Below are 23,244 nucleotides of genomic sequence, written 5' to 3'. Positions count from 1 at the left end.
GGGAGACAGGTAATATTATTTATGTGTCCTTTTTTAATTTCAAATTAGACATAAAAGCTTTGGCAAGTGTTGAAAGTACATTTCCCTTTTGAGCATGATGATTGATAAGACTCAGTATTATTCCCTATTCTGCTCATACTCTCTCCCACCCCTGAAAATTGGGCAATTTACCCAACATTTAATTAGAAAGCTTAAATGAATAGCTTAAATCTTAATCTAATTATTTAAAAGTGAACAAACAAGAACGGCTTTTGCTTGGGCTATTAGGCATTAAGCCACTGGGCCACTGGGTTTTATCCTATGGTCATAGCTATGCAGGAACAGCTGGATTTCCTGATTCAGAGAGCATAAGTGGATGTGCACAAGGCCATTTTCAGGCCAAAAGGACTACTTCAAGAGACGTTCTTAAAATCCTTTTGTTATAGCTGCCATTAGTGAAGGCACTGCATTTGCCCTGACTTGTTGCTTGTGGATAACTATTAATTGATTAATAATAATAAATACTTTAATTCCGCTTTTCCAAAAACTCAAAGCATTGTACAACCAATCGCTGCTCCCACTTGCCCACCAAAAAATAAAATTAAAGTATGTTTAAAAATTGCTCAGAAAAACAAACTTTCACTCAAAGTTTAACAAACCCCTAGGAATGCGCAATTAGGGAAGGGAAAATCTGTCAGTTTTGGTTCGTCTCAGTTTCTCATTTTTCCTGCCTTAAATTCAGTTATTTGCATTGCCACATCACTTAGCAATATTTTTTTTAAGTCCTCATATAAATGTATCAGCATTTTAGGACAATTTTCTCCTAACACACATTCTTTTGTATGTAATTTTGCCTAATATACACATTCTTGTATAGTATCTGGAAGTACCATAAGGGATATAAAGAATCTGGATTGGTGGCCTTTTGAGTGATAAATTACTCTGGATGAACTTGTACATATTTTTCAGCAGGAAGTTTTCCAGGCACTTAAAAATAAATAAATAATTCTACATTTAAAAGCCCTTTAGTGCCTACAGCTATCTTCTTATATGATGGTACTTAATCAAATTGCTTTTATTTCATTCATTGATCAGATTGAGCTCATTAAGCCTCTCTAATTTATTTTGGCTCTTTCCTGCAAAACCTTGTTTTTCAGACATAATTTTTTCCTGGGAACCAGAAGACAGAATGAATCATTGTGGCGAACAGAGATAAAATCAGTTCCATCCTTCATTTTACACAAGATATCTGTGTATTCAGCATCCAGTTCAAATCTCATTTTGTTCTGGGGTGCAGGATTCAAAGATGGAAAAACAGAATTTTCCACCAGTTAACACAGTTCAATCTAATAGACGTTTACTTGGAAGTATATCTCAATGAGTTGAACGGAATTTATTCCCAAGTAAGCATACACAGGATCTCAAGTTTAAGAGAAATAGTACTTGATGATCCTTTGGGAATTTTTATGGTGGTTATGAAGATAACCACCTTGCAAAAAAAAAAAAAAGGATTGCAAGGATGAACATGACATTAAAATGATGGCTGTTCATCATGTTTATCTCCACCTTTGCATAACTAATGTTAGCACTACAGAAGGTAAGCGAGGCTTCCGTGGAGGTGGCACCTTCCCATTTCGCCTCAGGCGGCAGAACAGGCTGGGCTGCCCCTGGTGTTTGCTCATTGAGTACATCCCTGTGTGCAAGCTTACATCCGATTGATCGCAAGAGACTGAAAATGGACTCCAGAGGGACTGAATGAGTGATTGGATGCTTATCTTCCCCAGTCAAAGGATAACGTTGCAAAGTTCCTGCAGACCAGATACCGCTAAACAACTAAAGCAATACAATCAAGGCTACAGCAGAAAAATAACTTCTTCTGTACATCTACATCAGTGTGAATAATTTTTACTGTCAGTGGCCACACTCCAGGACACACCCAAATAGTCTGCATGTACCCAGTGGAACTTTTCACATTTGAACAGCTATGGTCCCCTCAACCTGTTAAATAGCAAAAGTATTTTAGGAATTCCTTCATCCTTCATGCAGAGTGACATGTTACAGGTTGTTTGAAAGTGTTAAAACCCTACTGAGTCAGTGGGTGGCATTAGTTACATGGGTTTCTAAATTTTAGTTGATATTTCCAAAATAGCTCTTGGCACAAGAGATTTGCCTTCCTCATAAAGCACTGCAAAAGTCAGCGGTAGAAGATGTAAGCAACGGAGGGATGTGTGCTGTAAATCTCATTCTTCTCTAATCCCATCTGTCCACACTTCGTCATTTCCCATTTCTTACCTCATGTCTCCTTCTAGATCGCATAATATCTTTCTGTTAGCTGTGTCAATCTCCTAACAAATTCCTTAATGCTATATAAAAACAACCATCAGTAAAACACCCCACAAATCCTTATTATTTAAGAGCCTTGGCTCCGTCACTACATCACTTTATGTAGTAACTGTGGGATTTATGGGAGGCTCATAAAACAGGGGCACATCTTTACTCTGGAAGGTAACAGAGTGGTCAGTATCTTGCCCTTAAAATGAACTTCAAATCTACTTTGCTGGGGATGTCCTCTGCATGTGAAGATGCCTGTGCATGAATTTGTTTTATTGATCCAGAAAGGCTGCTGTTTCTGAGACACAGTCTTCCTTTGTTTGTGGGTAGGACAGATAAGATAAAGCTGGTGGCAATTCACACCGTGATGGCCATCTTTCTAACTCCCCAAATGTGTCAAGCCTCCACCTGATGAACCTGCTGTGAATTGTGATTGGCAGGAAACAGCCAGCTGTCAATTAGTTTCCACCTAAGTCCCCCTTAAAAGTGGACTGCTGCAAAATGGTCCCTTGTCCCTCACAGTCCTCCCAAGTCCATCAACATTGCCCAATTGACCATTCATGCATCTTTACACGCGAGGAGACCAGAAGCCAGAAGTTTGTAAGTAGCTAAGAATTAGTGGACTTGAACTAAAAGGTTATTTGAGTTTATTGAATCGACCTTCTAACTCTTCCCTTTGTCCCCTTCTTTCTTTCTAAAATCCTTAATAAATTTTTAAGTAGAATTGGCTGTTGCAGTTTTGTGCTGGACTCTCAGGGAATTTCAACCCTCCTCTCACCTAATCACTCAGTTCATGTTACATGTATGACTAAGTGGGGCTGGACAGAAAAAAGATGGCTTTGCCAGTCTCTGGCAAGAGACAGGTAGGTTGGATAATCTCTTTGCTCCCCCTCATAAACTGAGTGGTACTCGCCAGAGAAAGGCCAACCATGCTGATCCCTAGGGATGGATAAGTGAGTTGGATGCCATCTTGACTTCCATTCTAATAATTTGCTTTGCACACTCAAAAACCACTCATTCCTGCAGGTAGAGGGTGCTAAGGCCAGGGGTAGTCTTGGACATGACTGGCCCACCTTGAGAGGCAATTGTGGAAGGAAGGGAGCAAAAAGATCCTTTACCTTTCTTTCTCTTGTAGGCACTATGCTGGAGAAAGATACCCAAGAATGTGTGTGTAGGACTGAGGCCTTCCAGCACCATCCTATGCATAATTATAAAAGGTAAAGGTAAAGGTACCCCTGCCCGTACGGGCCAGTCTTGACAGACTCTGGGGTTGTGCGCCCATCTCACTCAAGAGGCCAGGGGCCAGCGCTGTCCGGAGACACTTCCGGGTCACGTGGCCAGTGTGACATCGCTGCTCTGGCGAGCCAGAGCCGCACACGGAAACGCCGTTTACCTTCCCGCTGGTAAGCGGTCCCTATTTATCTACTTGCACCCGGAGGTGCTTTCGAACTGCTAGGTTGGCAGGCGCTGGGACCGAGCAGCGGGAGCGCACCCCGCCGCAGGGATTTCAACCGCCGACCTTTCGATCGGCAAGTCCTAGGCGCTGAGGCTTTAACCCACAGCGCCACCTGCGTCCCATGTATAATTATAGAGAAGTTCAAATGCCTTCAGTAGGACTTGCTCCCATGGATTGCAACTTGCAATAACATCCCAGAGGAACTTTGCTGAATGGCAAAAAGTTCTCGAACAAACACTGCTGGATAATATAGTGCTGTTGTATGCCGTGTGGCATCTCCATTTTAAATTATGTGTGCAGCTAATTGTAGGAAGCGAAAAAGCAATGGCTCAGCATCAGTCAATGCTCAAGTGCAGAGGTAACTCAATGGGACTATATAAAAAAGAAATACTCTTCTTTGCCTCCAGGCAGAGATATAAGTAGCATCTTCTGGAGCCCAGAATGCAAAAGGAAGAACTTCCAATTGTTCTGCTGGCTTTCCTCAGCACACACATTGGTTAGTAAAACATTTATTCTAGCTTTATCTCTCACAACAGCTTCATTAAATCACTCCAGAAGGAAAAGTTCTGTCACTGAAAGCCACTGTTAGGAATTTTAACATTTTGCTTTTTTTTTTTTTTTGCTTCCACAATCTTTTACAGGAATTCTCACTGATGCTCATTCCTAGATGATGGCTTTGTGCTCTGAATCAGATTCAGATTGTTTTATGTTCTTTCTGGGAGATTAGAGAACATAATCTGGAAAATAGTAAGATAAAAACCATATATAGTTCAAGATTGCCTTCCCAGTTCCCACTGAGAAATTTTTTAAAAGGTGTTTTAAAAAGGTTAAACTAAAAACAATAAATACATCTGGTTCTGCTTGTATATATAAAAGAAGGTGTCGTTGTTTTAAATCTTCAGATATGTAAAAAAGAAACATACACTCCATCTGGAGCACATCTGATGACATCTATTTTTTTTCTTAACTGATTTCTTACTCCTTGTAAATTTTTTGATATTCTGAGAACTCAAATCTACCTGACTCTTATCAACTGTTAGCAATCCTGTTAAATTGAAAATGTTAAGCAATAGTCATGCCTTTGGAGTGGAAGAAAATACATGGGCCTTGATCAAATTGTATTATTCTTTTCGAAATTAGGTTGTGCGCAGAATATTTTTTTCTGTTTCTTGTACATGATACATTATTGTCACTCAGCAAATAGTTAGTGCTCAGCTGTTTAAATATGGAGGTTTCCTTATTTTAGCCCTACCATTAAGCAGAGTGGGGAAACTGCCTCAGGCGGCAGATATTGAGGGGAAGAAAGTAATGCTGAGGGAGATTGAGGACAGAGCTATATGTCCTGTACTGTACTCTGTCTTGTGTCCCTTTTGCACCCCAGGCCCCTGCTGGTATGGTACAGGATGCTGATCAGACATCTGATTCAACTGTCCCTAGTTGGCTTCTGGTTGCTGACAAGATGGGTAGATAGCCCTTTGTCTCAGGCACCAAAATATCTTGGGCCATCACTACAAAAAGATCACATTATATAAAAGATGTTATTCAGCTACAGACATTTAACAGGAGAGAGAAATGGATAATGAGTAAACAAACATATGCACCTTTCTTTTCTTTTTTCTTGAAAGCAGATAGCTTGCCTGAAGTCTGAGGTGCGGGACAAGTCTGATGGCAGAACCAGCATTCATCTGCCATTTTGAATGTTATGTCATATAAGCTACAAAGCCAAGCTCGCACCGTGGGAAAAGATCCCACTATTACCGCTGTTCAAAAACTGTGTATACTATAAGAGTTCAGTTTTGCTAGACTGGGCATCATGGCCTTGAATTCAGCAATGGCTCCTTCTGCAACTCCTGCAAGCCCCTTCAAAGGCCAAACCTGAGTATGAGTTTTGTGAGACTTTGTTGTTATTATCTGGGATGGCTTTTAATGGACATGGTAAAATGGCAGCATGCAATTTGTTATTATTTTTCCACAGAATAAAATTTCAATAATGCCATTTATCACCACAACACTACTATAAAAGCAAAGTGTCATTCCTCTTGGTAGTTTGTGTGCCACTGCAGTACAATTCAAATCAAACTGTAAGAAGAGACTATTCATAATCCAAGGAGACAAATCAAGCAGGTGTGTTACTCACAACAGAAATGTTTTAGCATCTCTCTGTATCCTGGCTTCCACTTTCTGAACTCTCATCTTGGATGTTAGGTTTAAAGGTTTTATCCCAGAAACCAACACAGCATCCCAACATATGGCAGGTTACAAGGTTCTAAGGCACAAGAGCTCTGCAATACATCACCAGGAATAAGCTAACATGTTGTTCCAACAATTGACATGTCCTCTGGGCTCTCCTTTCGAAGAGCGAGGCGGACACATTCATGTGGTTGGCAAGAAAGTAAGCACTCCTCCGAGTAGGCCGAGGGTGTAGCATCTGTTCATGCCAGTGCTGTCAGCTCCGCATACTTGGAGACAGGAGTGGAGCCAATTGAGCCTGCTCACTGCCAGATCTTTCCTTAAGGGCTTCCTCTAACGAGGATAGCTCTTGTGGACAATGAGCAGCACTGGAGGTGGAGCAGGCATCGTGTCTGTCAGCTGAAAGGCAGAACTTAAGAGTATCTGATGGAGCTGAAGAGGGCCATTCTTCTAATGAGTAGCTCAGCTTTGCCCCAGGTCCAACTCTCAACCTGCTGGGCCCCTCCCTGTGGTCAGAGTCCTCCTGTGGATCTTGAGCACTGCCTCCCAGCCTGCTGGGACCCTCCCTTGGACTCTCCCAGCTCACTCTTCCCCCTCATCTGATGAATTCCACCAAGGTATCTCCATGGGACTCAGGACACTCTGCTCCCACCAATGGAGAAAGGCAGTTTTATGTTACCCTCTAAACAAGCACACGGTCAACTTGTTGAGTTAATGTCATTACAGATAATGATATAAGGACACCATACAGCATTTCAAAGCACAGGTAGACAAATCTATTAGCAAAGAGCAGTGTATTGAATTATAATTAATGACACCACATGAGCTGATTTTTATTTGTCTTGGAATAATGGTTGGCAACATAACCTAACGAACAGCTATTAATTAATAACTTCCTTCCAACTCACTTCATCGCTCCTGGCTTATTTGATGTCGAAAGTGTTCTTTAATGGGAATAAAAAGAACAACCACTTCATTTTTGTTTGCCCTGTGCTGTAATTAATGTGTCAGTATTCAAATTGATTAAGAGCTGCACAGACGTAATCACATAATCTGCCCACTGAGTAAGCTGAATCCATGCAATAGGCCTCTATGCACCCAAAAAATAGGCAACTCAGAGTCATTATTATTCTTGACAATGATTAATGTTATTCTTGATAAGGATAAAACACTTTTTGAAATCTACTACACTCAGCCAAGATACCTAAACAGGTGAAGTTTGGGACACTCACTTTATATACTGAGATTTTAAAGAAAGGAACAGTTTTTTAAATCATCTGTGTCAATGAATATGATATCACATGCTTCCAAAATGAATCAAAGTATAATTTCATACCCTGAATTTTTCTGTCAGTTTGGAACAAACATATAACTCTCTGTGCAATCCTTCTCTTTACTGTCATAGTTATGGGATAGTTGCTGTCGTCATCACATTCCCTCCCCTAGTCTGTAAGTACTGTTAACATTCATTTTCATCATAAACATCGTGAAAACAATGGCTTGATTTTGCAGTAGTCCTTTGTACAATTAGGTTAAGGAGGTCTGCTGCAGGTGGGAGGTGCAAGAAGCCCTTCTGTCCCCAGCATCTCTAGTTAAAGGGCCTCAGGTAGCTGGGATGGGGAAGATGTCTCTGCCACTCAGAGTAGATTGAAAACTGGGCATCTAGCCCAGTTCTGGGCTAAATTGTCTGACTCATCATAGGAAAGCTGTGTATGTTCAGAGACAGAAAATATTCAGAAGTATCAGTAAAATGCTTTTGTTCTGAGAACCTTAAGGGAGATTATCTATATCTATAGCTATAGCTATAGCTATATCATCTATATCTATATCTATATCTATATCTATATCTATATCTATATCTATATCTATATCTATATCTATATCTATATAGTGTGTCCTTGCATGGTTTTTTAAGCTTTGTGGTATTTTATGCATTGTGACTTGCCGTTTTTATTGTTTATAGTTTAGTAATTCTTTATTGCAATTGTTAAGAGTAAACTCTCTAATTATTATTTGCTTATATTTAATTTCACTATTTACCATTACTCTAATGGATTGTTGAATATTGCTTTATTTGATAGAAGTTGTTTATTTTAGAGTTATGTTTTTATTATGACTTTTTTGTATTGGATCAGACTGTTATTAGTGTGTGATCTTTGCTGTCTATTTTGTTGTTCCTTTGGCTTGTAAACCGCCTTGTGTTTAGTAATATAGAAAGGCGGTATGCAAATTAAAAGTGAAACGAAATGAAATGAAACCTGAGGATCTCATACTTCTTGGGTTAGTGATGGTAGCTTTTTCTTGGCTCTACTTTCGCTCAACCTCCTGTGACTAAGAACAAGCAGCTGGTTGGATTTTGGACCTCCTATCACCTTTTCATCCAGGTTTTTCCTGACATTTTGCTGGTTTGGCAAAATTCCTCCCTGATGCCATTTTTCAACCCGAAACCGGGACAGGTCAGGATTTTCCTGACATACAGCAAGCCGATTTTTACACCTGTTTTACAAAAGGTTGCTTGCATTTCCCCAGATATGCTTGCCTTTTTTCACCCCTGGAAGAATATGGGAGATTTACGGTAATTAAATAACAATCTCATGCTCTTCCACACTCCAGGTCAACAGCTGAGTCTCCTGCAGAATCCCTGAACTTCATTCCAGTTTTGAGTTGCCTTCCATCTTATGGTCACATGACTGTCACATGACTTCCAGTTGATGCTCCTCAGCTGCTGCTCCCCCATTCACAAATCATGCTTTGTAAAATATGCCGCAGGAGCATAGGAAGCTGATTTATGCAGAGTTAGACCAACTATCCCTCTACTTTACTATTGTCTACACCAGTGTTTCCCAAGCTTGGGTCTCCAGCTGCTTTTGGACTACAGTTCCCATCATCTCTAACAACTGGTCTTGCTAGCTAGGGATGATGGGAGTTGTAGTCCAAAACACAGCTGGACATCCAAGTTTGGGAAACCCTGGTTTACACTGACTGACAGGGTTTCAGATGGGGGACCCTCCCAGACCTGTCTGGCGATGTCAGTGACAGAACCTGGGACCTTCTGCCTCAAAGCAGATACTCTACCATTACCACTGAGCTACAGCCATTCCCAAATGTCATGTAGCATTAAGGATAAGCTCAGCTCAGCTATAACTTCTTGCTTGAGAAATTTATACAACCTTCTTTTCTTCCTTTCCCAGTGTTATTGCTTATGAAAAGAATTTTGATTCTCCATGAAATAGGAAGTGATCTTTAACTTGTCCCTCTATTATTCAAGATGAATGTTAATGATTACAGTTCTATAGTCGTTGGTTTCACGAATTCATTCTCTGACAAAGGAGGCCAGCAATATAGTGATTCATTTAATATTCTGGGGGCTTCATTCCCCCCTTCTGTACCTTTTAGATAATAAAACTGCTTTCATCACTGGAAATAATGCTTTTCAAATTAGAAGTATGACAGCTGAGAACTAGGAAATATAGTGATTGTAAATGAATTGATTGAACCTTACAGCTTTGGATTCTTAACAGACTGCAGAACCAAGAAAGCCATTTTGTGATGTGTTATAAGTTACATTACACAATGTGATCAAAGCTAATATTACAGCAGTTTTCACAAACGCGTTTAAGAGCTGGCCGTCCATTTGTCTCTGATGTTGACAAAAGAGTTCCATAAAATATTCAAGTTGAGCACAAGTTGAGCATTGATGTATCCTTCATATCCATCTTGAAAGTGCTGAACTCTTTCCCCCTGATATATTAGATGCTGTGATCAGAATACATTTGCCTGCTCAATCTGAGCAACATGTAGGGGTCCTGCTACTATGGCTAAAAACGAAACTGAGAACCCTATTGAATAGGAAGGTTCTGAGCAGAGACCTTTAAAGACAAGTTTGAGAGCCAAAGCAAAAGTCATGAAGGAATTGTGAGGCCAACAAGGATTTTGACCTGGCAATCCTGCTCTAAATATGAGCAAAACACACTTATTTTATACAAGTAAATAACCACTACCCCGTGGCTGTGGCTTGAACTCATGAAAATATCTAGCACTTCACTTAACTGCTAGAGATTTTGGGGGTGCCCATTGAACCTTAACTATTAAATTCAGATTCCATGCAGGTAGTAATAAGTAAACAGATTTGTTAGCAGGGTTCTATAAAATTGACCCATAATGCTGTCCCACAGGAAGGAGAAATGAGAGTCTGTAGGCTGGTTTGTACTGAAAAGAACATTAATTCACTCTGCCAGAATACAACACAAAACTTGTGTATAGTCAGCGCTTTCTTATCTTCTCCGGTTCTGGTGCTGAAAAGCTGCAGTCAGACAATTATGAATAGAAAAGGAAAGGGATGTTCATGTCAAACCAGTATGAAAAGAACTATCCAAAAGTATTGCACAGAATAGAAGAGACATCAGGTTGACATTGCAGACTGACCTCGTGATGCCAGAAAAAAACACCACTTTAAGAGTAGAGGGTGGCGCTGTGGGTTAAACCACAGAGCCTAGAACTTGCCGATCAGAAGGTCGGCGGTTCAAATCCCCGCAACGGGGTGAGCTCCTGTTGCTTGGTCCCTGCTCCTGCCAACCTAGCAGTTTGAAAGCACGGCAAAGTGCAAGTAGATAAATAGGTACCGCTCCGGCGGGAAGGTAAACGGCGATGCCGTGCGCTGCTCTGGTTCGCCAGAAGCGGCTTAGTCATGCTGGCCACATGACCCGGAAGCTGTACGCCGGCTCCCTCGGCCAATAAAGCGAGATGAGTGCCGCAACCCCAGAGTCGGCCACGACTGGACCTAATGGTCAGGGGTCCCTTTACCTTTATAACATCAAACAGGGCAGCACCGGTTACCAGGATTTGAAGTTTGCTTTATTCTATTGTGACACTACGGCATTCATATGATACCCCCATCACCTTTTCATTGAATTTGTGATAGGTAACCTTGCCACTCCCTGCCCATGCCAATATGCTCACTTGCCATGCTCCTATCAGCCACACATTGGGTGTTAGTGAGAAAAACTCTTTACACCTAGGACAAGACTGCCAGGGGATGTACCTAGCAGGTGTGATGGTGTGTGACAAACACAACCAGCAGACACGGTCACACTGTCCCTGGGACATCTCAGTTGGCAGGGCATGAGACTCAATCTCAGAGTTTTGTGTTTGAGCACCACACTGGGAAAACAATTCATGCATTGAATTAGATGACCCTCGTGGTCCCTTCCAACTCTACAATTCTATGATTCTACATTCGCAGAATGGAGAATGAAATGTGTATGAATGTTAGTTTCTGTTTCTCACTGTGCAGCTGCTGCGAGTCACAGGACTCTGTTTACATTCCAGAGACAGTCCAGACTCTTGGAAGTCTCACGGGAAGGGAGACGGGATGTGACGTTAGTGGTTTCCTGTTTCCTTTGTTCCTTTGTTCAGTTGCTCTCTGCTGTCATAGAGAGAGGATGCCTTTTCTGTTCTGCGTAGTTTACAATGTAGCCAAACCTCTCATCTCTTCCCTGTGCTGGGAACCCTGCTGGATAGAATGTGCTTAAGGCCTTATCAAAGGCTCAGGTCATTAAACACGTCGGAGGCGATTTTAAAGGCTCGGCTCGGAGGCAGATGAGGCCTTATCGGCTTAGCTGAGCGGAGTTCCGACAATGAATACCTCTATAGCTACAGCCAAGCCAAGTTCTACGAAGATTTGCAACAGGGGCAGCAGAATAGGAGAGCCAGTGTGGAGAAGGGGTGAGAGTGTTCAGTTGGGACCTTGGAGACCAGAGTTCAAATTCCCACTCTGCCATAAGGCTCACTAGGTTGACTTGGGGGCTGCCACTCTCTTCCCAGCCTAACCTACCTCACAAGGTAGTTTTGATGATAAAATGGGGAAGGGTGGAAATAATGTATGCCAACTTAAGATCTTTGGAGTAAACATGGGATATATGTTCATTTATTTTACAAAATTTCTGTTCTGCTTGATTGTAGTAAAACCTCTAAGCAGTTTACAAGAAACACAAGAGAGAGAGAGAAGAAAAGAGACACACCTGTAAAGTAGTATTAGATGTGTCTATTGGACGTGGGTGGTGCTGTGCTCTAAATCACTGAGCCTCTTAGGCTTGCCGATTGGAAGGTCGGCAGTTCGAATCCCCATGATGGGGTGAACTCCCATTGCTCTGTTCTGGCTCCTGCCAATCTAGCAGTTCAAAAGCATACCAGTGCAAGTAGATAAATAGGTACCACCGAGGCAGAAAGGTAAACGGCGTTTCCGTGTGCTCTGGTTTCCATCACAGTGTTTCATTGCTCCAGAAGCAGTTTAGTCATGCTGGCCACAGGACCCGGAAAGCTGTCTGTGGACAAACACCATCTTCCTCGGCCTGAAAGCGAGATGAGTGCCACAACCCCATAGTCACCTTTGACTGGACTTAACCATCCAGGTTATTTACCTTATTCATTCATTTCTTGAAACAGGTCTGGTTTCTTGAAACAAGTTTGTTCTGCTTGAGATGTTAAGCCAACAAGAATTAATCTCCATTTTCAATGTTTTATTTGCTTTTGGCATGGCTGCACAAGTTTGAAATTCTGCATGAACAGAGAGCTGGAAGAATAATGTTTACCCTGCCTTGTTTTGTATTAGAAAAATACGCTCTCTGTTTAATGTCTACTCTCTGTCTCACACACCCCACACATTTTGTAAGTGGTAGGCAACACAAATATCCAGGTCGCTTTCAAAATAATAGTCCAAAACAAATGATAAACACTAAAGTTGGTAATTTTAAACACACCCACTCACTTAACAGGGGAAAGGGGCATAAAAACTACTTTAGTAGACTGCACTATTTGAACAGCAACAAACACAGCTGTCAGCCAAATGGCTCTTAAACTTTTAAAGTCCTGTATATAGTTACGCAGCTATTTCATAGCTTCTAAGATGTAGTTTATAGTCCTCTACGCATGTTAGTGAAAGCTCAGCTGGCTTAAGTTCAGGTAACAACGTGGGGTAAGTTAAGGCCACAAAGAGAGTCTAGCAGTTCCCAACAGAACCATGGCAAAGTCAAGTGATATATAGATGCTGTATCTGCATAGCAAGAAGCATGGGGAGAGAATCTTAGGGTTCATCCATATATATTTGCTAGTCGCAGGACTATTCCAGCAAGTGGTCTCCATACCTCAGAATACAGTATATGAAAAACTAATGCAATATAAGTGTTACATGCATGAGACCAAATTGTTCAGATCATTAGAAATGTATCTGTATAAGTGGAATATTGGCATGGATCTTCTGGAATCTTCACCACCAGAACATATACATAAAATGATTTCCTCACCAAATATAGTTGTGATTTTATTAAATGCATTGGGCAACGCAATGAACTTTAATTGATGCTTATTTAAGGTTATCACATTTTTAATTTTGCTTCTTTTGTCAATACAGTGGTACCTCGAGTTACATACACTTCAGGTTACATAAGCTTCAGGTTACAGACTCCGCTAACCCAGAAATAATACCTCAGGTTAAGAACTTTGCTTCAGGATGAGAACAGAAATTGTGCTCCGGCGGTGCGGCAGCAGCAGGAGGCCCCAATAGCTAAAGTGGTGCTTCAGGTTAAGAACAGTTTCAGGTTAAGAACGGACCTCCAGAACAAATTAAGTACTTAACCCGAGGTGCCACTGTACACCATATCGACTTATCCCAAGGAGTCACCAGCCTTTTTAGGCCCATGGGAACGTTTGGATTTTTGAGCAAGCGCTATGGGCTCCAAACCCTCTGGTCTCATCAAATGGAATAGTTGTGGGAACTCCATAGACATTTGGCAGGATTTTGTGTGTGTAATAATGTTGGTCCTTAACTCTCTCTGTAGACTAATTTCCAGCTTTATCACCAATAGCTTATAATTCAACTGGACTACATGTGAAAGTTTTAAAACCAGTTTGTGGCTACACATAGTGGTGGGCATGGCTATTTTTCAAAATGCTTAAGCATACCAAAATGAGTTTCTCTTGGTTTGCCTTCCCTACTCTAGCGCCAGGGCTGGCCAAAGGTATTTTGCTGCTTTGGTCAAAGGACAAGATTTACCTCCATCACCCAATTCCATGAACATAAACTGACTGGACTGCCAGTTGATTCAACAATGGATAACATCTTCCAGTGTACCTGAAGGCAGCAGGTGAGTTTAGGGGTGTGTGGGTGTGGCACACATAGCTCTGATCTCCAACAGAGGAGGACAGCCAGGGGCTTCAGGAGGAAAAGTCTGCCAGAGGTTGGGCTACAACCCAAGGTTACAGACGCTTCAGGTTACAGACTCCGCTAACCCAGAAATAGTACTTCAGGTTAAGAACTTTGCTTCAGGATGAGAACAGAAATCGTGTGGTGGCGTGGCGGCAGTGGGAGGCCCCATTAGCTAAAGTGGTACCTCAGGCTAAGAACAGTTTCAGGTGAAGAATGGACCTCCGGAACGAATTAAGTTCTCAACCTGAGGTACCACTGTAATAAAATGGCTGAGAATGTTGTGTGCCCTCTTACTGACACCACTGAGATTACCTCCAGTTACTTCTCAATTGGTGAATTGTATTGGATAGTTGCAAAAAAAATGTGTAAGTGACTTACAGCACTTGGAAGCTAAGCCTTGGAAGGTCTATTTCAAAATACAATTTTAAAGCACTGGGAACTTCTTCGGAGAACATGCTTCGTGGTAATTTCAAACAATGAAGCAGTTCTGACTGCAATAAAACTCATACTAGGGAAGATGTGATACGCATCATTTTTTCCTTTCACGGCACAGCATTTATTTAATTCTGGTAATGATGTTCCTTCTATTCTTCCTCCCTTTTATGCAAAAAGTCAAACTTGAGACCCGACACTTCAGACGTCTCATGACTAATGAGCAGAATAGCAGACTCTACCGAAGCAATTCTAAATACGCACTTCATGTGTCTTTTCTCCTCACCCAAAGAATATATTATCCATATCTAAAAGACATCATGAGGAAGAGAAGATAGTGATGGCCAACATGAAAACACCCTCTAGCCAGGATGGGGAGTGAGGAATGAGACAGTTTTCTCTGTTCATTGTTTGTTCAGCGTTGTCATGCTCACTATCTGTTGCTCAGCCATGTGCCCTATATTGCGGCATTAGATAGCTTTCCATTGCAAAGTATGACTCTGATACTACAAATAACACTACAAATGCTGCACTAAGAAGCCCATCTGGGATAGACTTGTGCTTAACCCTCTAGCCCAGTGGAGGCCAACATGGTGACCCCTAAATGTAAAGGCCACCCAAACATCCTAGGCCAGAACAGGCTATGTGAAAGATCTCACCCCTATACGTAGAATGTATTCTGCACCATAAGCGGGTCTTAGCCATATAGGACATCTGCTGATGCACAGAAAACTGATAGGAACAGACGAAATTATCCATGCAAACCTGTTTTTAAGAAAGAGGGAGAAACTGGCAGTAATCAACTTAGAAGCGGAAGATTGCTAACACACCAGATTACTATCAATTTTCAAGCAGAGGCTTCATATTTGTTTTACACAGTGGTGCATATAAGGAAGATTTATTTCCATTTGACAAAAGGGTTGTTTTAGACCCTTGAGACTCTTGTTTTGCTCCACAGTTCCACAAAAGACAAATTGAAGACCTTTTCGATAAATCAGGAACCTTAAGAAATGAGTTCTAAAAATAGAACTTTCAGGAGGGCATGCAAACAAAATTACACTGTGCACTGCTACTTGATAGGAAAAGAATCAGAAACTGAAGAAACAGAACTGTGTTGCTTTATTTCAGCTTAAATGGTGGAAGTTTGCAGTCTTTCCCAGCAGTCCTGTTACAATGGGCATGTAATAGGACAAGAAGCAAAACTCAACAGATTTATCCTGTATCCCTGTATCTCTCACTGCTGTGTTTCCAAGCCTTTTCTCCTTGCGGAAACAAGGATTTGATTTCTACAATGTGACAAGAGTGGATCTTCTCGAATCTCATTTGAATCTTTGTGACATTAGACTTGGAACTCGTCAGTACCGTCAACCACTTTGATCATGCTTAAGTCAGTAGAGCCTAGAAAATTACTGAATCTCATATTTGAAGGATTTGGATCAGGAGCTTTGAAGCCCCAGGATATCCTGGAGGACCCCAGACCTTACTGTCCACACAGAAGATTCTATTCCCATAGTATGGTGGATTCACCTGTAATGGGTAGATGGATATTGAGGAAAGTCAGGAGGAGGCCCACTCTTCAAGTTCTTGTGATCAAGGAATGGCCTGATAGGAAAGTCGTCTCCTCCGTTTTCTCCTCCTCCTCCTCCTTGGAACCCTTGTTGACTTCATTGAAAAATATCATTTCTCCCTCTTATATGGTCTTCAGACCCATGATCCTCCTCCTCTTGTTTTCTGCATAGTTTGAAGAGATGGTAGACTATATTTCTGTTTGGACATTATCCTTACCCAGCCTGCCCCAATCATTTAAGTTTTGGGGGGGCACATCTGTACAGAGGAACCTGCTCTGTGCATGTTGGCTTCCCCTCATGATGTGGAATGCTGATTGTGCATGGTTCTGAATCGCAGAAGATATCTTATGCACATAGAACAGGAAGCCCTCTGTTCAGGCCCACCCAATGCAATGCCCATTGGGGGAATCCAGTGCCTACGGCTCTGCTCTATTTCTCCACATAAGATCATATGAAGGATAATGCCCCAACAGGACTTTAGGGCCACTCCTAAACTGCCTCTGAGTACTCAAATTATCTGCTTGCTCCTATACCACCTCACTCATTTCATTGGGAGGGAATTGCAGTTGAAAATAAATTTGTACGCTTGAAGCTCTACAGAAACGAATAATAATAATTTGGCAGATGTTCAGATCATAATGACTTTACAGTGGTACCTCGGGTTACATATGCTTCAGGTTACAGACTCCACTAACCCAGAAATATTACCTCGGGTTAAGAACTTTGCTTCAGGATAAGAACAGAAGTCATGCTCCAGCGGCGCAGCAACAGCAGGAGGCCCCATTAGCTAAAGTGGTGCTTCAGGTTAAGAACAGTGTCAGGTTAAAAACGGACCTTCGGAACGAATTAAGTACTTAACCCAAGATACCACTGTACTGTTGCCCAATCATCTCCCAGTGCAATTTTCTTTTGCTCAGAATTATTCTGTCATGTCTTTGAACCTGAAGTAATGCATGATTTCTCGCAACCGTTTCCATTGTAGGATGTTTTCTTTAAAAAACAAACAAACCTGTACCAAGACATGCAAAGTATTATTTTAGATTCATAACTAAGCCAAACCATTCTGGACTTTGCTTTGGGCACAGCCTAATCTATCTCACTGCTAGGTGAGTGGAGTCACTGCCAATGCAATGTTGGGCCAGCAGTGGAGATGGTTGGGTTGGAGTGGCTGGCCTTTGCCAAGGGAGAGCTTGTTTGTGTGTGGACCTCCCTTGTGTCTGCAGAACCCTGCTCCCCACTGTTGGAAGGGATCAGCGTTGGAGCTATAGACTTCAGAAAGGACACAATATTCATACATGCCAAAGGGGGCACTGAGGGGAGAGCAGGTTCCCTCCATGTTTACCTATGTTGGCTGCTCCACCCTGGCACTCCTCCAGTGGCATTGGGTGCTTGTGTTTGTAGTCCCAATGAAAATAGGGACATCCTATCTGTACCCTCCAACATCTCTTTGATGAAAATAGAGGTGGATAGTGCTATTTTTCTAGAAAAAGAGGTACCAGAGCTTACTATGTACACCTCCCTCATTTTCTTAGAATGGCAAGGGTGCCCACCTGAGAGGTGCCAGAAGTGAGTTCTAGCTGGGGGGGGGGAGCCTCGGGGATGTCCTATTCCATACCCTTCAACATTTCTCCAATGAAAATAGGGGTGTCCTAATGAAAAGCAGGACATTCCAGGATCAAACCAGAAACCAGGATGGGTTCTGTAAATCTGGGACTGTCCCTGGAAAATAGGGGCACTTGGAGAGTCTGCATTAGGGTGGTAGACAAAGAAGTGTTGGCCATGAGCTCAAGATCCCACGTGTGTTGTGAAGCCAGGCTGTTATGTGTGAAGTGCCCCTTTCATGTGCAAAGTTCTCTTTCTCCTCAAAACAAAATAAAAAAATTCCTTCCAGGAGCACCTTAGAGACCAACTAAGTTTGTTATTGGTATGAGCTTCTGTGTGCATGCACACTTCTTCAGATAACGTGCATGCACACGAAAGCTCAAACCAATAACAAACGTAGTTGGTCTATAAGGTGCTACTGGAAGGAATTTTTTAATTTTGTTTCGACTACGGCAGACCAACACGGCTACCTACCTCTTTCTCCTGTTTCCCATCACCCTTTGTGAACTGCAAGAGCCCCAAGCTCTGTTATATGGCTTCTGGTCCTCATTTGTGGGTTGATAGACCTGTGGTGCTCTGCTGCAATTGGGTGCTAGGCTATACCATATGCTATGCCTTACCATCACAATGTGGGCATTACAAAAGGTGGGGACAGCTGTTTTTTTGTAATTAAAAAAATTAAGACAATTTAAGGCAGCTGGGGAACAGGGCTCTTTCACCAAGCCTAGGACTGGTGTAATATTCCACCAATGTACATGGGTGTGCATTGAAGGGTTATAGGATTTGGCATGGCTGTACACTTCCCTAGCCATCCCAATATTGCCTAAATAATGACAGCACATCTCAAGCAGCAGCACATCTCAAGCACAGCATAGCAGACTATCTGTTGGATGCAGGAGACTCCAGCTAAGATCTTCTCCATAGGTTTGCACCCGAATGGCACATTTCTTTTGCAAATTACTCCTTTAAGATTGTCAATAAACAAAAAAGAACTGGCTTTAGTCTTGTTATTTTAGAAGAACATTAGCCTGCAATGAAGCTTCCCATGGAGCACACAGGTACAATCACAGCTATACGCCCTTTCAAAACATCCCCAATAAGAATATTATTAAAATAAAAAGAAGGTCACATAAACCAATTTAAAGGCATTGCACTTTAAGACTCTGAAACAACATTCCCCGGGGTGCAACCAAAACCCAGTTATTTCTGAAGGCAAATGATAGATTGTTCTTTGCTGAACACTATCCAGAGTAGTAATAACAATTAGGTTGTTTCTGTGTGTGTGTGTGTGTGTGTGTGTGTGTGTGTTTATGGCAGATTCAAATGTGAGAAAAATATTAATCTGACCATGAGTCATTAAAAGAAGATTCAGTGGGATGGGAATAACATCTTCCTTAGGTTTCCCCCCCCCCCACATTTTTTTTTTAAAAGAAGCAGGCAGCTAAAGCTTTGCATTTGCTATTCCTTCTTTGTGAGCCATAAGCACCTCTGTGTCTCTTTTGGGATGTTATATATAACAAGTGTGCTATTTTATATTCCTTTTCATTTTCCCTGGATAGTGAGGCTGTAGTTGCTTGAAACACATCAGCTTCATTGAATATGAATAAATTGACCCTGCATATATCAGAGGGTCTTTTTGTGTGCGTGTTTCCCCTGTGCTTTGTAAGTGCAGACATATTTGGCATTTTGGTGCCTGGAATAAACAAAGTTCCATCTCTCTGTGTTCTTTCATGGTCTTGAAGGAACTCTGGGTGGAATGCCTTGAGACAGTGAGATGTTGCGCAATTTCCTCCATAAATTTCCCCATCTACTTCAACCAAAAATATGACTTGTTTTGGCTACCATCTTTTACCAGGCTTTTGTAGAATGACACCTGGTGATTTGTCAGGTGGGAGCAGAAGCAGACCCTTCCAGTAAGGGGAAGATAGAGGTAAAGAAAAGGATTGCGGGGTATCATTCTGGCTTCTGGAGGAACAGCTAGGAATCTGGAATACAGAAATGTGACTGATTGTTTGGAATGAGACTAGCTGATGGCCCCTCTTTTTTATTGTGCATTCATGATTATGTGTTCATGATGGTTTTGGGGTGGCTATATGTGAACCCACTTTCAATATAACTGATAAAGCTTTGGGATGGACTTACTGCTTCATTTCAAATTCATGCATGTTCTTGGAAGTAGGAATGCAATGGACCATTCTGGAAGAGGATTTCTCTGGCAGGCTGGAATCCTCTGCACTGTAGTATTTTGTTGCAGGTCCCATTCCCCCCCCCCCCCGAATGAATTTTCAGTCTTCATATTCTGGCAAAAACTGAGAAATAGAAACATTCTGGTCATGAAGATAGGTGGGTCATTTCCATAACACAAATCACACTGACATAACATATGCGAAGCACCGAACACTCAAAAGCACTATATAAATGAAAAGTTTTGCTTTTTAAGTGAAAATGAAAGTACCGATAATAGTAATAACAATAGAAGCATTCTCTTTTGCATTTTGTATCTCCATAATTCAAGAAAGGGAATTATCATTTGAGGCCTAATGTTTCAGATAAATAACATCTGCATATGGTAATCATTTTAGCCTGCAGTGGTAACAGCATGACTATACTGTATTGCTTAATGTCCCAAATTAGGTAATTCATCAAGTTCCTTGCACTGAACAATTAGAATGAGATATTATATTCAAAGGGGGCTTGCCCTGAGTAAGTGTGTACTGGATTGCAGACTTAAGTAACTTTCAACCCATTACCTCTTTACCTTGAATATCATATCTGCCCATTTACAGTGGTACCTCGGGTTAAGTACTTAATTTGTTCCGGAGGTCCGTACTGTTCTTAACCTCCTGCTGCTGTCTCATCCTGAAGCAAAGTTCTTAACCTGAACAGCAACAGCAACACCCACAAGCTATCCTTAACTACAGTGGTACCTCGGGTTACATACGCTTCAGGTTACATACGCTTCAGGTTACAGACTCCGCTAACTCAGAAATAGTGCTTCAGGTTAAGAACTTTGCTTCAGAATGAGAACAGAAATCGTGCTCCAGCGGCACGGCAGCAGCAGGGGGCCCCATTAGCTAAAGTGGTGCTTCAGGTTAAGAAGAGTTTCAGGTTAAGTACGGACCTCCGGAACGAATTAAGTACTTAACCCCAGGTACCACTGTATCTGGATTCCCTGCACAAATTGAGTTAACAAATTATGGCTATAGTGGAGGGAAACCGCTAAAGCAATAGGGCTGGCTCCAGATTTCACAGTCCCTCAGCAAAGTACCACATTGCTACCACTCGATAGGTATCTCCTTACCAGTTTTACCCACCAATTTGAAACAATCAGCCATGGGCCTCCACTGATATTATAGTCTGGTTTATTATTATAATGATCAATACATTGCCTCACAAAGCACTTGAAACTTCTTCCAATATATCTTTGCCTGACATTGTGCTGCTTTCTGCTTATAACATATTGATTTTTCTCCCCGCTTATATTTGCCCATGGGGAAAGGCAGAATTAAAAAGAAATAAATGCATAACAGCTTAAAAGCCTATTTGCTTATTTACTTAATGGATGTGAAAATTTACTTAATTTCCATAGTGGTCTTTTGAACAGAAATGTATAATTGACTAAAAAATAAAAATAAAGCCTAAGGACAACCCAAAACCATTTGAAAAACTTTATAACCTTGCAGGTACATCCAATATCCACAAACTACCATCTCAACAAGCCTGAACCTATGTTTCAGTTTGCCTACACTCCTACACTCAATGAAGGTGAACCCTGCAAGGCATTTAGGCTTCTCTCCAGACTCTATATTGACAAAAATATTGCTTCCTTTACTGGTGTTTATGGCTCCACTAGTATATGTGTAATGATTTTGGGTCCAATAATAAATATTACAGAAGGAAGACTGGCATAAAGCACAACTTTTAATCTGCAAAGTTAACAGCTTTGCATTGTAGCCTCAGGATCTTTCTCTGCTCACAAAACTCTGTAAATTCACAGGATTATTCAGGGGAAAGAATGTTCCGTGGATATAGATACACAGCCGAACATTGCACAAGCGTTCACAGTTTTTGGTTCTTTTTTGTTCTGTGCATTTCTCTGCAGGATCTTTCCTTGAGGGAGGCAGCAGCCACACACACACACACACACACACACACACACAAACAAACTAGACATACACATCACATATTATTGTCATGCAGATGTAAGAAAGTACAGTGGTACCTTGGGTTAAGTACTTAATTCGTTCTGGAGGTCCATTCTTAACCTGAAACTGTTCTTAACCTGAAGCACCACTTTAGCTAATGGGGCCTCCCACTGCCGCTGCGCCACCGGAGCACGATTTCTGTTCTTATCCTGAAGCAAAGTTCTTAACCCAACCCGAGGTATTATTTCTGGGTTAGTGGAGTCTGTAACCTGTAGCATATGTAACCTGAAGTGTATGTAACCTGAAGCGTATGTAACCCGAGGTACCACTGTAATAGGATATTAGTCTCTACTGATTATCTGCTTACCTATCTTTGTCATCATGAGGAACAAGAAAACAGAGGCTTAATCCCAGGTCTCAGAAACCAGTGGGAGAAAAACAGACCTTGGAACCTACCACCCACAATTTAAAATGCTCCCAAATCAAGTAGGAGCAATGTGGAAGTAACCCTGGTCCTAGAGCAAACCAAGAAAGGCGACTAGCTGTTCTGCTTACTTTAGGTCAGGGGTCAGCAACCTAAGGCCCATGGGCCAGAAGCAGCCCGCAGAGGTCGTTTGACTGGCCCATGAGCCATCCCCGAACCGAGTTGCCCGCTCGCGCACTGCAATAAACCAGCGCGGCACAGTGTGGCGCGGGGACTGGCTTCCGTGGCGCCAGAAATTGCATCTGCGCAGACTCAGATGACGGAAATCACAGGCAATCGCGTGACTCATTCCAAAATGGTGCTTACTTCTCCCTCAAAAACTCCTCAGTCCTTAGAGGAGGGCCCCTCAGTGTGCAAGGTTTTATGGCACACTTCCAACAGCTCATTGCAGCGCTCACAGAAAAATGGGACAAGCCTTTCAAACCCTTGAAATAATAACAACAAAATGCTTATTTAATCTCCACAGTCGATGACATAGCTATAACTGCTGTGAATCCAGGACTAAGACTTATTGCTAAAATATGAGCACTTACTGCTGGGGAAGAGTCACAGTTTGGCGGGAGAGACTCCACTGATGAAAAATTGGATAGAATAGTTTTTAATCACTAAACCCGATACAGATATTGAACAACTAGATTGCATTGCTTAATGTAGGCTATAATTTTTTGGCTGCCTTTTATAGTTGATAGGCTTACAATTTTCATTCCTCAATATATTGATCAAGATCAGTCCAGCCTTCTGCTAGGTAGAACCAGTGCTTTTTTTAAAAAAAAATATGTTTAGGGGTACTCTCATTTTCCTATTCATATTGAAATACTGCCCCTCAATGAGGCCAAACTTAGATTCACAAAATG

At 41.7% G+C, this 23,244-nt stretch overlaps 1 long non-coding RNA gene across 1 annotated transcript in view; it reads left to right on the top strand.

Moving 5' to 3' along the window:
* Positions 1 to 3,519: 3,519 nt before the first annotated feature.
* Positions 3,520 to 23,244, top strand: part of LOC309350924 — a 215,457-nt gene continuing 195,732 nt past the window's right edge. Inside the window, exon 1 of the long non-coding RNA XR_014160603.1 lies at positions 3,520 to 3,889. This is a non-coding gene — a long non-coding RNA (uncharacterized lncRNA). The remainder of the gene's footprint in view (positions 3,890 to 23,244) is intronic.

This window comes from Podarcis erhardii (genome assembly GCF_964252035.2).
Source record: "Podarcis erhardii genome assembly, chromosome: 10".
Taxonomy (NCBI): Eukaryota; Metazoa; Chordata; class Lepidosauria; order Squamata; family Lacertidae; genus Podarcis; species Podarcis erhardii.
Note: the sequence above shows the minus strand (reverse complement) of the source record. Positions and strands in the feature narration are given on the sequence as shown.